Here is a 16,002-nt window from a genome sequence, read left to right as displayed (position 1 = left end):
TGCGGTCCGAATGACCTTTAAGACAAAAAAAAGAAAGTCAATACATGTATAGAAACTGAATGATCACTTATCTGTTACACACTTGCAGACAGATGGTAACGAGTCACACACAGTTGCAGATATACAGACCCTTGGTTTATGTGGTCTGAAAAACCTATAAGACAAAAAAAGAAAGTCAATACATGTATAGAAACTGAATGATCCCCTACCTGTTACACACTTGCAGACAGATAGATAGTGAGCCACACACACAGTGGCACTCGAAAGACCCTTGGTTCATGCGGTTCGAAAAACCTTTAAGACAAAAAAAGAAAGTCAATACATTTACAGAACCTGAATGATCTCCAACCTGTTACAAACTTGCAGACAGATAGTAGCGAGTCACACACAGTTGCAGATGCACAGACCCTTGGTTCATGCGGTCCGAAAAACCTGTAAGACAAAAAACAGAAAGTCAATACATGTATAGAAACTGAATGATCACCTACCTGTTACACACTTGGAGACAGATTGATAGCGAGCCACACACAGTTGCAATGGACAGACCCTTGTTGGCTGTATGCATCATCAGGAAGGGGGGAGCCATTGGTCCTGAAAGCCTGTAAGACAACAAAAAGGCAATATATGTATAGAAACTGAATGATCACCAACCTGTTACACACTTGCAGAAAGATAGTAGCGAGTCACACACAGTTGCAGATGCACAGACTCTTGGTTCATGCGGTCCGAAAAACCTGTAAGACAAAAAAAGAAAGTCAAAACGTATAGAAACTGAATGATCACCTACCTGTTACACACTTGCAGAAAGATAGTAGCGAGTCACACACAGTTGCAGATGCACAGACCCTTGGTTCATGTGGTCCGAAAGACGTTTAAGACAAAAAAAGAAAGTCAATACATGTATAGAAACTGAATGATCACCTACCTGTTACACACTTGCAGAAAGATTGATAGCGCACCACACACACAGTGGCACTCGAAAGACCCTTGGTTCATGAGGTCCGAAAAACCTGTAAGACAAAAAAAGAAACTCAATACATGTATAGAAACTGAATGATCACCTACCTGTTACACACTTGCAGACAGAGAGTAGCGAGTCACACACAGTTGCAGATGCACAGACCCTTGGTTCATGAGGTCTGAATGACCTTTAAGACAAAAAAAAGAAAGTCAATACATGTATAGAAACTGAATGATGACTTATCTGTTACACACTTGCAGACAGTTGGTAACGAGTCACACACTTGCAGATATACAGACCCTTGGTTTATGTGGTCTGAAAAACCTATAAGACAAACAAAGAAAGTCAATACATGTATAGAAACTGAATGATCACCAACCTGTTACACACTTGCAGACAGATAGTAGCGAGTCACACACAGTTGCAGATGCACAGACCCTTAGTTCATGCGGTCTGAAAAATCTGTAAGAAAAAAAAGAAAGTCAATACATGGATAGAAACTGAATGATCACCTACCTGTTACACACTTGCAGACAGATTGATAGCGCGCCACACACAGTGGCAATGGAAAGACCCTTGGTTCATGCGGTCCGAAAAACCTGTAAGACAAAAAAAGAAAGTCAATACATGTATAGAAACAGAATGATCACGTACCTGTAACACACTTGCATACAGATAGTAGCGAGTAACAGTTGCAGATATACAGACCCTTGGTTCATGTGGTCCGAAAAACCTATGTGACAAAAAAAGAAAGTCAAAACATGTATAGAAACTGAATGATCACCAACCTGTTACACACTTGCAGACAGATAGTAGCGAGTCACACACAGTTGCAGATGCAAAGACCCTTAGTTCACGCGGTCCGAAAAATCTGTAAGAAAAAAAAGAAAGTCAAAACATGTATAGAAACTGAATGATCACCAACCTGTTACACACTTGCAGACAGAGAGTAGCGAGTCACACACAGTTGCAGATGCACAGACCCTTAGTTCATGCGGTCCGAAAAATCTGTAAGAAAAAAAAGAAAGTCAAAACATGTATAGAAACTGAATGATCACCAACCTGTTACACACTTGCAGACAGATTGATAGCGCGCCACACACACAGTGGCAATGGAAAGACCCTTGGTTCATGCGGTCCGAAAAACCTGTAAGACAAAAAAAGAAAGTCAATACATGTATAGAAACTGAATGATCACCTACCTGTTACACACTTGCAGACAGATTGATAGCGAGCCACAGACACAGTGGCAATGGAAAGACCCTTGGTCCATGCGGTCCGAAAAACCTGTAAAACAAAAAAAGAAAGTCAATACATGTATAGAAACTGAATGATCACTTACCTGTTACACACTTGCAGACAGATAGTAGCGAGTCACACACAGTTGCAGATGCACAGACCCTTGGTTCATGTGGTCCGAAAGACCTTTAAGACAAAGAAAGAAAGTAAAAACTTGTATAGAAACTGAATGATCACCTACCTGTTACACACTTGCAGACAGAGAGTAGCGAGTCACACACAGTTGCAGATGCACAGACGCTTGGATCATGTAGTCCGAAAAACCTGTAAGACAAAAAAGAAAGTCAATACATGTATAGAAACTGAATGATCACCTACCTGTTACACATTTGCAAACAGATCTATAGCGAGCCACACACACAGTGGCGATGGAAAGACCCTTGGTTCATGCGGTCCGAAAAACCTGTAAGACAAAAAAAGAAAGTCAATACATGTATAGAAACTGAATGATCACCTACCTGTTACTCACTTGCAAACAGATAGTAGCGAGTCACACAAAGTTGCAGATGCACAGACCCTTGGTTCATGCGGTCCGAAAAACCTGTAAGACAAAAAAAGAAAGTCAATACATGTATAGAAACTGAATGATCACCTACCTGTTACACACTTGCTGACAGAGAGTAGCGAGTCACACACAGTTGCAGATGCACAGACATTTGAAGGACAGATCTACCATCAGGAAGGGAGGGGGTCATTCGATCCGAAAAACCTGTAAGACAAAAAAAGAAAGTCAATACATGTATAGAAACTGAATAATCACCAACCTGTCACACACTTGCAGAAAGATAGTAGTGAGTCACACACAGTTGCAGATGCACAGACTCTTGGTACATGCAGTCCGAAAAACCTGTGAGACAAAAAAAATACATGTATAGAAACTGAATGATCACCTACCTGTTACACACTTGCAGACAGATTGATAGTGAGCCACACACCGTAGCAATGGACAGACCATTGTTGGCTGTATACACCATCAGGAAGGGGGGAACCATTGGTCCTGAAAGCGTGTAAGACAAAAAAAGGCAATACATGTATACAAACTGAACGATCACTTACCAGTTACAGAGTTGCAGAATGATGGACAGCGAACCACACACAGTTGCAGATGCACAGACCCTTCTCGGCTGGACCCACCATTAGGATGGAGGAGGGGGGTGGGGTCTTGGGGTCCAGAAAGCCTGTAAGACAATAAAGTCAATGCATCAATAGAAACTAAATGATCACTTACATGTTACAGAGTTGCAGAACACACAGTTCAGACAGTGAGCCACACAGTTGCTGATGAAAATACATTTGTTGGGTTGATGGGGTTCCTGAGAACCTGTAACACAAAAAAAAGTCAATACAGGTATGGAAACTGAATATAGTGAGGCCGATGGGGTATACTTGGAAAGGAGAGTGGGTTCCGTTCCCAGACCTAATGTGAGAAACTGTACATGAACTGAACAAACATAACGTAAAAGAGATGTTAAGGGGTCCAGCTGTGTCTGCAGCACGTAGACCATGTAAGTAATGGTGGGGGCTAATGATGATTCCTTATGGATGAAATGCAGACATCCTGCATATGAGAACAGTCCAACAACATATGACGTATAGTAGGGTATAAAACATAAGGTATTCCTTTGTCTGGGAGAGAGAGAAGAAGGGCACCCAGAATTGGCAGACTCCTTCCACACTGTACTTTTGTTTGGAATAAAATGTTTCATTGTTACAATTGAAAGACGGTGGTCACGAGTCTCCTTTCAAAAGAAGTCCTCCTCCGAAGAAGTAGAAGAACCACAACAAAGTTTATTGAGGTACCTGCTGGAACAGCCTGATAAAAGTGTGTTGCAATAATCTAACCGTGAGGTTAAGTGTGTACTAGCTTTTCTGCATTCTGTAGAAAAGGAATTTCTTAGTTTGGCAATGTAGGCTGTCCTAGTTATTTAGCTATATGTTGCTGAAATGATAGATCTGAATTAAATAAGACACCAAGATTTGTAGCTGCTGGACCAGAATAATGCAAAAAAACAGCCAAGTGTAACATTTAGTCTGAGTTTACTTCTAGTGTCTTTTGGACCTAAAAAGAGAACCTATGTTTTGTTACTGTTAAGGAGAACGAAGTCATGTGGCATCCAGAGTACATCCTTCACACAGTCCTCAATTTTCTTTAATCTAGAGTTACTATCAGGTTTGGCTGATATATAGAGCAGGGTCATCTGCATCTGTAAGTTAACATCCTTTCTGCTTATAACTGCCCTGTGGTAACATCTATAATGTAAATAATAGATGCCCTTAAATAGAGCATTGTGGAACTCCATATTGGACATCTGTGTAATTTAGAAATACGGACTGATAGGGTTCGTTTAGATATGATTTGAACCACAATAGGGCTGTTTCTGTGATTCCAACCATGTTCTCTAATCTTTCAAAGAGAATAGTGTTATCTATAGTGTCAAAGGCTATGAATTTACTATTGTTAAAAGAGGTCTTATTATAATTGGGAGTAATTCGGTCAGTATTTTAAAGGGAATCGGGTCGAGTGTACAGGTTGTAAAATTTACTGAAGAAATAGTTTTTTGTTAGTTCTGGCTGTGGAAGTGAGTAGAAGACTTCCAGCCTTTGTTCTACAACTAACATTTTAACTCATGTTCTAAATCAGCTACACCAGGTGACAACAAATCCAACACTCCTTAATAGCAAAATGGCTGTCAAATGTTTTCTATATTAATCTCATTAACTTGTTTACTGTAAATGCAGTGTCTTGTCTGCTAATGATACTGAACATGTATACATCACTCTGTATTTAAAAGTAAAAATTAATTAGAACATTTTTGTGTACGATGTAAGCTAATTACAAATAATGCTAATGGGTACAATACACACAGTGCAGCATACGGAATGCTGAAGCATCTGGTGCTAAGGTAGTGGTATGGGGGCCCAAATGAAAATCTGCTTAGGGCCCCATAAAGTCTTGGGCTGGCCCTGGTCACGCAGATGCTCCCAGTGCCTCTCCATGGCCACCATATTCCTTGAAAGTAAACACAGTATTTCATTATCAAACTTTCTACTGTTCGAAACCATTCATCCATAAGAACGTCTTTATCTTCAAAATATTTTAAGCCTTCATGAGGGAAGGGGCAGCTGCTACCGAACCAGGTGATGCTAGCCTGAAATGGGACAGAATGCTAATTTGGAACACATCCTTGCCGAAGTGAGTAGAATGAGCTTGTCGCTGCAAACAGTTGCTTATGATGTGTCAATGATTAAGGACACTACAGAATAAATGAAAAACGGCATGCAGGGGCGACTAGCAGAGGAGGAAGGGCAATCTCCAACTTGGAAGAGGCCACTCAACAACTGGTGAATGGCCATGAGCTGCATGGCAAGCGCATAGATACTCTGGAGAGCCGTGTGGAAGATCTGGAAAATAGAAGCTGCCACAATAATGTCAGATTGTTGGGCTTAAAAGAGGGCATTGAAGGGGAGAACTTGATTGTATGCATTGAAATGATACTGTCAGAGGGCCTGCACATGCACATTAACAACAAATTCGAAATTGAAAGAGCACACTGCTCTCCCAGATCTCGTCCGCATGAAGACCAGCCTCAGAGATTGATCCTCTCTGCGTTCAACCACAAGAGATAATGTCTTTAAAGCTGCAAGGGAGAAAGGAGGTGTAGTGTGGTGTGGAAGCAACATTTCCTTGTTTCCATACATGTCGAAGAAGCTGGTTGAGAGGAGGAAAACTTTCTGATTGGCGAAACAGCTGCTGCGTGACAAGAAAGTGAGGTTTCCTTTAGTCTTTCCTGCAGCGCTCCAGTTTGCGTAGAAGAGGAGAAACAAAGTTTGACGTCACAACAGAAGCTGTCAAGTTCATAGAGAAGTAAGTTACTGATGGAGAATAAACTATAAAACATCCACTAGCACAAGGAGACTGAGAGGTATAATTGGTCTGGATAGCTTTGTGTAGCTGTTTAGGCTATAACCTAGTAGACGTCTCAGACATTCCACTGACCTAAGTTAAGTTCTCTTCTTTTTTTTCTTCCTTTTTTCTCTTTGTTGTTAGTTTTGTGGACATGAATTTAACAAGAAGAGAATCCTCAGCTGGCTACTGGAGACATTTTTCTGTTCATGTTCTTCTAAGATATAAAGGGTAAATAACACTGTGTAATATCTATGCTCCTAACATGGAGGATCCATCTTTCTTTCATGGAGTTAATAAATTGGGAAATGCCCAAGGACAAGGCAGGACTTCAATTAGGTCTTAAATTTAAGGTCTTTAATTTGGGTAGCACAGACAGCGTAGCAATGGTTTTGGAGGCATCTAAAGCATACATTGGGGTAAAAGGATTGCACAGACTCTGAAAAGGGAAAAATAGCTCAATTAGAGAATTAAAACATTGGTAGCAGAACTAAATAGCATGGTAAAAAGAGTTGGCCAGACATTACTCTGAAAGCTTATTTAAAAACATTTGTAAATGTAAGTTTCGAATTCAGGACATTTTCAATAAAAAAACAAACAAAAAAAAACACGTTCGGACACAATTTTTGGCCAGACAGTTAAAAGAACAATGTTCTGTCCACATCATTTCTAAAGGTAATAATGATGTCTGTAAACAATTCTATGAGAACCTGTATAGATCAAGCATTTATTCTTGATGCACCAATAACCCAAGAAGAGGTTAAAACTGGCATGAAAACAGGGAAATCACCAGGAACAAATGGGTTTCTGGTGGAGTACTATAAAGAATATAATTACTCCAATACTGACAAATATGTTTCAGGAGGCTTTTCAAAGAGGCTTTTCACTTCCAACATCTCTTAAAAAACACTCCTCACTCTGATACTTAAGAAAGGAAGAGATCATATGGATCCGGCTAACTTTCGACCAATCAGCCTCATCATTGTATATAGTAAGATACTGGCTAAGGTACTGATCTTCAGATTGGAAACAATCTTACCACACATTATACATTCAGATCAAGTAGGCTTTATAAAGGGTAGGTCTTCTACTGATAATTTGAGAAGGCTCATGCACCTAATGTGGTTAAATGCCTCCTAGTCAATGCCAATGCCAGTGGCCACTGTATTGCTTGATGCTCAACAGGCCTTCGATAGGGTCGAGTGGGACTCCTTACACTCGGACCTGTTGAGGTTTGGTTTTGGTTCTGGTTTTGCTAAATGGATAAAAATAATATTTGTCAAAACTGATGCTTTAGGGTTGCTGTATGCCACTGCTCTTATTTACAATTGCACTGGAACCCCTAGCGGTGGCCATAAGAGCGAACCCTGCCATCAAAGGAGTAAACCCAGTCACTATGCACTCTCAAGAGGTCTGGGCAAAGGTTCATAAATTGCACAGGATTTCCCACTACAAACAACATCATGCATCATTCTGGTTCAACCCAGAGGTGAAGATTGGGAAGCAGAAAGTGTTTTGAAAAGGGTGTAGACAAGGGTATACACACTGTGAATGATCTCTAAAAAGAGGGGACATTTATGTAATTTACTGAACTTGGTCAACAGTAAATGCTACACGAAAAAGGTGATTTCTGGAAAATTTACAAATTAGACATTGCATAATTAGAAAGCCTTGCTCAGTAAGACCAGCCAACCCAATGGCTAACTATCTAGATAACTCTTATTAAGGCATCAATATTTTATAAAAACTCAATTTCTTTAATTTGCAGTGTATGTGATCAATTAAGAATAATTTGGCAGAGACATATTAAGTGTGAAATTAATAGGGATACATGGAGTCAGATCATAGCACAAAATGGCAAATTTAGTTAAAGGGAAATTTATACAATATAAAATTTAAAATATGGGAATGCCACATAGTTAAACCATTTTGGCACAGTGTGTTGGAATTGTTGGACACATGGGCGGGAGTAGCCCTGCCAGTGTCTCCCCACTTATGTCTCTTGGGAGATAAAACAGAAACCCCAACTCTAACAAAAGGCGTATATTCAGTTTTGATGCTGGGGATAACCTCAGCCATCAGAGTTATATTAAGACACTGGAAACCACCCACATGTCCTACACTCCAAGAGTGGGAAATCCTAATGAGTGAGACCACATCACATGAGGTTATGTTAGCTAGAATGAGGGGCAAAGGGCCTGTGGAACTGGGAATTTGGGATTATTTCATGGATCATCTCACTTCTAACTAACAGCATGATTATAAGACTTAAACTAAGAGATGTTTGTATACCTTATTATTTCACTTTATAATTATTATTGAAGGATTGGTGTTGGTACAATGTGTATCAGTATGTATATCTGTACCACATGAGCTTTTGTTTACTGTGTTAAATTACAAAAAAGAAATGACTAGGAGTAGCAAGCAGATAGGCAAGTAAAGACTGGGATAGACAGAAAGAGCGTTGTGGATGGACGGATAGAAAAGAGCATTGTAGAGGGACAGACAGGAATGCAACCCACAGATTTTTACTAAACTCAGTTAACATGGCTGCGTAAATCTAACCCCCATACCCAATCTCACCACTTTCCCGGGTGGTACCATTTCTACATATTTCTAAGACAAAGATGTTGCATTTGAAAGAACAAAAATCATACAAGATAACACTCATTACAGTATAACACTTCACCAAAGTGACATGGGTTGTCGAGCCAAAAAAACAACAAAAACAAAACAAAAACAAACAAACAAACAAACAAACAAACCCCACAAACACACACCAGGCCGCAGACAGACAGGCTAACTCTGTGAGCTGCTTTGAGGGGTCACCCAGGTTTCATCGCATTGAGACTGTGTCTGTGCCCCAAATTAAACCCAAACACAGAACATTTAAATCAGCTTGTTTTATTAATTTAATTTGTGTTAAATGTTCGCATTCAAATGATAACCGCACCATCTTAGACCTAAAGCTCGGTCTACTTAAAATGAGATCATTAACTCTGAAAGCAGTCATTGTAAATGAAATGAAGTGATCAGAAATAAGATGTCTGAAACCTGTATTAGACCTGATCAATATTTAGCACTAAATGAAGCCACCCCCGCAGGTTATAAATATGTACATAGCCCTAGATTATCAGGCAGAGGAGGTGGAGTATGCGTAATCTAACAGAAAACACTTATATTCAAAAACACTGTATCAAATTCACTTTGTTTAAGATTCTCTACATTAATATATCAAATCCAGCCACAAATAAAAATGCATTCACACTAACTATTATTTGTAGTCCTCCAGCACCACACTCTGAATTTTTAAAAGAATTGAGTGATTTTGCTGCAGACTCTGCAGTGTGCAGCAACAAAGTTATAATAGTAGGAGACTTTAATATTAATTTTGAAAAAGCAGACGATCCATTAAAAAAGGCCCTTGCATCAATCTTAGATAACTGTAACTGGATCCACACATTACTGTAATCATACCCTAGATTTAGTCCTGAGCCTGGGTGTTAGCGATGATAATCTAAATATTCTACCTCAAGCTTAGTAACATCAGACCATTATTTAATCCCCTATGAGCTACATCTTAAGCAAAATGTTAATTTGGCCCCTTGCCACTTTCTAAAGCATGCAATAACCCAATGACCGCTGTACAGTTTACTGAAAACCTCCCAGACCTATCAACCTTAGCTTACACTCCGTCAGATTAAACATAGCTAGATAGATTAACAAACGGTCTATAAAATACCCTTCAATTAACCTTAGACAAAGTGGCTCTGCTCGCACAGTGGTACAGTGATCAAACTCGTACCTTAAAACAAACATAGCAGAAACTAGAGCGAAAATTGCGGACGACCCAAGTGTCCCAAGATTCCAGCTTCTTTAACCAGTAGTGTTTTTAATTTTTTTAATAATAAAATAGAAAGCATTAAACAACAACTCCAACACTCCTTATTAAATCAAACATTTGACCTTAAATCAAAATTGCCTACTGGAAGCCTTCTACCCACTTCCACAGCCAGATTTAGAAAAAGATTTCCTCAGCAAATTTCACAACCTGTACACTTGACCCAATTCCCTCTAAAATACTATACGAAATACTCCCAATTATAATCAGACCTCTTTTAACAATAGTAAATTCATCCCTTTGCTTAGGGCATGTACCCAAAACCCTTAAATTAGCAGTCATGAAACCTTTAATTAAGAAACCAAATCTCCTAGTCCATCCATGAATAAGAAATTCCTGGATTCAGACCCCATCGTAGCACAGAGACAGCCCTAGTGAAGATTACAAAGATCTCTTTCTTGCCTCTGATCAAGGCTACATATTCTTTATTAGCCCTACTAGACCGCAGTGCAGCCTTTGATACAATAGTTCACACTATTCTACTAGAAAGATTAGGGAAAATGGTTGGAATCACAGGAACAGCCCTACCATGGTTTAAATCATATCTAACTGAACACTATCAGTTTATAAAGATAAAAGATTTATCATCAAATTACACAAGTAAGATATGGAGTTCCACAATACTCTATTTTAGGACTGCTATTATTTACATTATACATGTACCACTGGGCAATAATTTCCATTGCCATTGCAGATGACACACAGCTCTATATATCAGCCCAACATGTTGATAAATTTAGATTGAAGAAAATGGAGGACTGTGTAAAGGATATAAAACTCTGGATGTCACATAACTTCTTTCTTCTTAACAGTAACAAAACAAAACTTCTCCTTTTAGGTCCAAAAGACACTAGAAATAAACTATTTTTATTTAGACTTAATGTTAGATCAGCTGATTTTTCCATTATCCCTGGTCCAGCAACTAAAAATCATTTGACTGAATAAAGATTTGAATTAAGTAAACCATCACTTACCTGACTGGTGTGACTGGGTAAGGTCTTGGTGTAGCACCTTCTCAGTGTTTCCGGAGAGCACAACAGATTCCAGGCAGCAGAGGTGAAGCCTTTCTCTGTGATAGAGGACTGGACGTCATACCCAATTTCATCACTTTAACTGGTGGTACTATTTCCACATATTTCTCAGACTAGGAGAAGCTGCATTTGCAAACACTAGTAAATTAAACTTCACAGAAATGAATCGGGCTGTCTTACTAATGAGCTAAAAAACACAGTCACTTGTTTGTAAATCCAAGCAAATTTGAGTTTGAGAACCTTGAGTTTGGAAAGCTCAGTCAACTTAGTTTGATATTGGATCATTAGATATTCACTTTGCCCCTCCTCTCACTCACAAACAAATCCCCTAAAACCTCAAACATGACTTAAAAAAAACGATGGAGAACAGAGAAACTACACTCATTATATTTCCTCAACATTTCCAGTCTTTCCAATTGGACAAGGATATTTAATCAGAATAACCAGAATTCCTGTAACAGGTGCTGTTGATGCTAAAAGACAAAACAAATGCGGAAATCAAAAACTCTCAGAGATAAAGAGCTGCTGGTGTTACTTATAAAGACAAACAAACCTACTGAAGAACAGAGAAGAAATTAAAATCAATGACAAACCTTAACTTCTTCAACAAACAGTTTTTTTTTTATCACTTTAGAGGTTCTAAACACGCATGTAGCGCATTTTCATAATAAATAAATCACTACTGTGACACTGTGGTACAATATGCCTATTTTAACCATTTTTAATGTAATATTGTTCCAGTTAAACATCCATAAAGCATATAAATCCAAAATCAGCTGTAGTGTAGAGAGACATCTGAAATATACTACTACCCTTAGAATAGCCAGATTACAATATACAAAAAAAGTACTTAAGAGAGCCTGCAGATTTCTTGTGGACTGCTCACTAGTGCTTGAAGGTGGGTAAAATTTTGTCTGTACTCACCCTCTTATTAACGGTACTTACTTGAAGTCCATAGAACCAATCCAAAACATAGGAGTTGGTATTTCAGACATCCTTCTTTCTGATAACAGTTTATAATCCTGGATGTTTCCTTGTGAAAGGAAAGTCTGAACCATGGAAATCCCTGGTTTGAGTTGCTGAGAGTCAATTCAGGAGTGATACATTTGTCTTCTGTGTGTAAAGTCTATCCCAATGTCCATAAGAAGAACAAGTTAGTTGTAAGGACTGCAAATAGAGAAACAAACAAACAAAAAACAAGACAAAAGTGAAGCTTTCTGCAAAAGCACAACAGAACAAAACCTCATGAAGCCACATCTAAACCACCTTGCTGCTTCATAGTTCCCTCCCTTTTGGCTTGTAACCTGGCCTACTTCCAATATACTGCCACATAGTGGATGGAGTAGGAATTACCATTAAAAAAAAGGTCAGCTATGGCTTCAAGTAGGCCCAAGTTTTAGGATTTTTTTAATGCCAATATAGAAAATAGACAATAGGCAAGTGGCTTAAAGTTCCAACCACAACAGGCCCAATGATACCTAAAGAACCAGCACAACAGGCCCAATGATAATGATCATTACAAATCAATACACATAACCAGTCATCAAAATTATTGCATTTTCAACTAAAAAAAAACATTCTGTTAATAGACATCTCATATGAAGACTTTTGTATCCTTTGAAAAGAACTAAATCTGGCATGTGTGACTGTCTCCTATAAATACTTATAAATAAATGAACACATTGTAAGGTGAATACTGTGCCAAGCTCTCACAAAGTGGTTTGTATTTCAGACATCCTTCTTTCTGATAACAGTTTATAATCCTGGGTGTTTCCTTGTGAAAGGAAAGTCTGAACCATGGAAATCCCTGGTTTGAGTTGCTGAGAGTCAATTCAGGAGTGATACATTTGTCTTCTGTGTGTAAAGTTTATCCCAATGTCCATAAGAAGAGCAAGTTAGTTGTAAGGACTGCAAATAGAGAAACAAACAAACAGAAAACAAGACAAAAGTGAAGCTTTCTGCAAAAACAGAACAGCACAAAACCTCATGAATAAAACATACACAAAGCTTGACTGAATATAGAAAGAATTAAATGATAGCAAACTTACAGTGAGTGTTAGAACCTGTAGTTCCACCAGTAAGGATCTTCATTACAGTGAGACCTGAAGTGGGCCACATCTAAACCACCTTGCTGCTTCATAGTTCCCTCCCTTTTGGCTTGTAACCTGGCCTACTTCCAATATACTGCCACATAGTGGATGGAGTAGGAATTACCATGAAAAAAAAGCAGTCACAACACTGGAGCCACACGAGTGTCAGCTATGGCTTCAAGTAGGCCTAAGTTTTAGGATTTTTTTTTATGCCAATATAGAAAATAGACAATAGGCAAGTGGCTTAAAGTTCCAACCACAACAGGCCCAATGAGACCTAAAGAACCAGCACAACAGGCCCAATGATAATGATAATTACAAATCAATACACATAACCAATCATCAAAATTACTGCATTTTCAACTAAAAAAAACATTCTGTTAAAAGTCATATCTCATATGAAGACTTTTGTATCCTTTGAAAAGAACTAAATCTGGCATGTGTGACTGTGTCCTATAAATACTTATAAATAAATGAACACATTGTTAGGTGAATGCTGTGCCAAGGTCCTGCACAATTGTTTCTTATTTTAGTGACAAATAAATAGCAATTTAATACATTTATAACTATTTTACAAAGTTAGTGAGATAATGTTTACATCAATCCTGATACTTTAAATCTCTCCCACATGGTGAGGTATACGGTTTATTTATTTAACAATGGTATCGGATCGGTACTGTGTATCGATCAATAAGTTTATGTATTGGTATCGATTATGTATGGTGTATCTGTAAATGTAACATATAGGAAACAGCATATGACAGCATTATTGTAAGGCATTTCTGGCAACTTCACTGGTTAATAGAATATGCCTACATTGATAAATCCCCTTAAGTTGCACCCTGATTGGTGAATGTTTAGCATGTCAAATGTATGCTTGAATGTGATTGGCTAATACCAACCACAATAATTGACATATCAAGTCCTCTGGTCAGACTATTATAGAACAGGCTAAAGATGCAGCATGTAAAATTGTAGGTTGACTGGATGAATGGTTTCTAAGAGTTATGTACTATTGGCCTCGCTTTCTTGTGACAAATGTCCACCAAACTTGACATACCCCCTCAAAATAATATGCTGAACATTTTGTTAAAATGGGCTTGTTCAAAGTCAAAGTGTTCAAAAGGTACAAGTTATTCCTTATAATTATTATTAATTATAAATATTGCAGGTATTTTGCTACCAGATGTGTGAGGATTGGCAAAAAACATTCTTGAAGTAGAAAGGATCAAGAAATTACCCCCCCCCCCCAAAAAAAAAAAAAAAAAAAAAAGAATTTTGTGTGTAGGACACAGATGCTACAGACCAGATGCTATTGAATAAAAACGCTTAATGCTTTGTTGTAACGCCACCATCAGGCCAGTGAATGTCATTTTTCTTGAAGCTGCTGTAACTTTGTTGTGTCCATATGCAATGTGTTTAATGCATATATTAAACAAATTCGTTGTTACGGATTTAGGACACTGGGGGGCACTAGTGGACTGTTTGAGGTAAGAGAAAGAAGAGAGGAAAGGAGGAGAAGAATAAACAAAATAGTAAGCTCTCTGTTCCATAATCGTGTGTGGTTAATGTCTGACTCTGAACGACAAGCAACACAACAAAGTGGCGACGAGAGAAGGAGTGAAGATACAGACATGGCTCTGCTCTCCTTGCAACCTCCTGCTGTGTTCCTGGACTGCCCAGGCAACCCGACAATTCCATTTGCTACTTGGAAAATGCTATTCGATAACTATCTGCTTGCTGTCGGGGGAGGCGAGTTTCCTGCCGAGAGGAAGAGAGCCTTGCTTATTCACTGCTTGGGAACGGAGGGTAACCGAATCTACAGCACCTTACCACTCGAAAAAGATGACTATGAGGGCTCAGTAAAGGCTCTGGAGAAGCACTTCAGTCCAAAACTAAACATTGTCGCAGAAAGATACCGCTTTAGGCAAAGAGCACAAGCTGTAGGTGAGTCAATTGATCACTATGTCGCAGCATTGCGTGAACTGGTAAAAAAATGTCAGTTTGGAGCTATGGAGGATGAGATGCTTCGGGATCAAATTGTAGAGAAAACAAACAGTTCCCGCATCCGTGAAAGACTTTTAATGGAAGAAGGTTTGACACTGGATAAAACTCTGGATGTAGCCAGGCGTACTGAAGCCGCTATAGCTGTTAGCGATTTCTGTGACTGATACAAAGCCCGTTGCTGCTGTGCAAGTGCAAAAGAAGGCCCGTAACCCAAAACAAAAACCTGCTCGTAAAACTGATGGTGCTACGTCATGCTACCGGTGTGGTGCTGCTGAGCACAAAGCAAATGACAAGTCGTGCCCTGCAACAAACTCTAAATGCAACTCATGTGGAAAATTGGGACACTTCTCAAGAGTATGCAAGTCCTCTCGAAAGCCAGTTAATGAAGTGACTGTGCCTGAAATGTGTGTTTTAAGTGTTGAAAATAATTTCACTGTTGATGCAATTAAACTAATGTGCCCTGTTACCATCACTCTACCAAATACTACTGCTGCATGTAATGTAAAATTGCTAGTTGATACAGGATCTGGCGTTTCTATACTGCCTAATAGTATTTACAATGCTAATTTTAGCTCAGTTAAACTGCATAATCCAAAAGTGCAGCTTGTGACGTATTCTAAGGAAAAACTGAATGTGATAGGATGTCTTAGAGCTGACGTTACTCACAATGGTAGTACTGCCTCTACTGACTTTTACATAGTGAAGACAGGGACACCTGTACTGGGCATGGACCTGGTTACTGCTCTCCAGCTGCAGATTAAAGGAGGACAGTTACTAACACAGGCGTCGGAAATCTGTGCAACGCTCCA

The sequence above is a fragment of the Salminus brasiliensis genome, chromosome 4 (genome assembly GCF_030463535.1).
Source record: "Salminus brasiliensis chromosome 4, fSalBra1.hap2, whole genome shotgun sequence".
Taxonomy (NCBI): Eukaryota; Metazoa; Chordata; class Actinopteri; order Characiformes; family Bryconidae; genus Salminus; species Salminus brasiliensis.
This window is presented reverse-complemented; position numbering follows the sequence as displayed.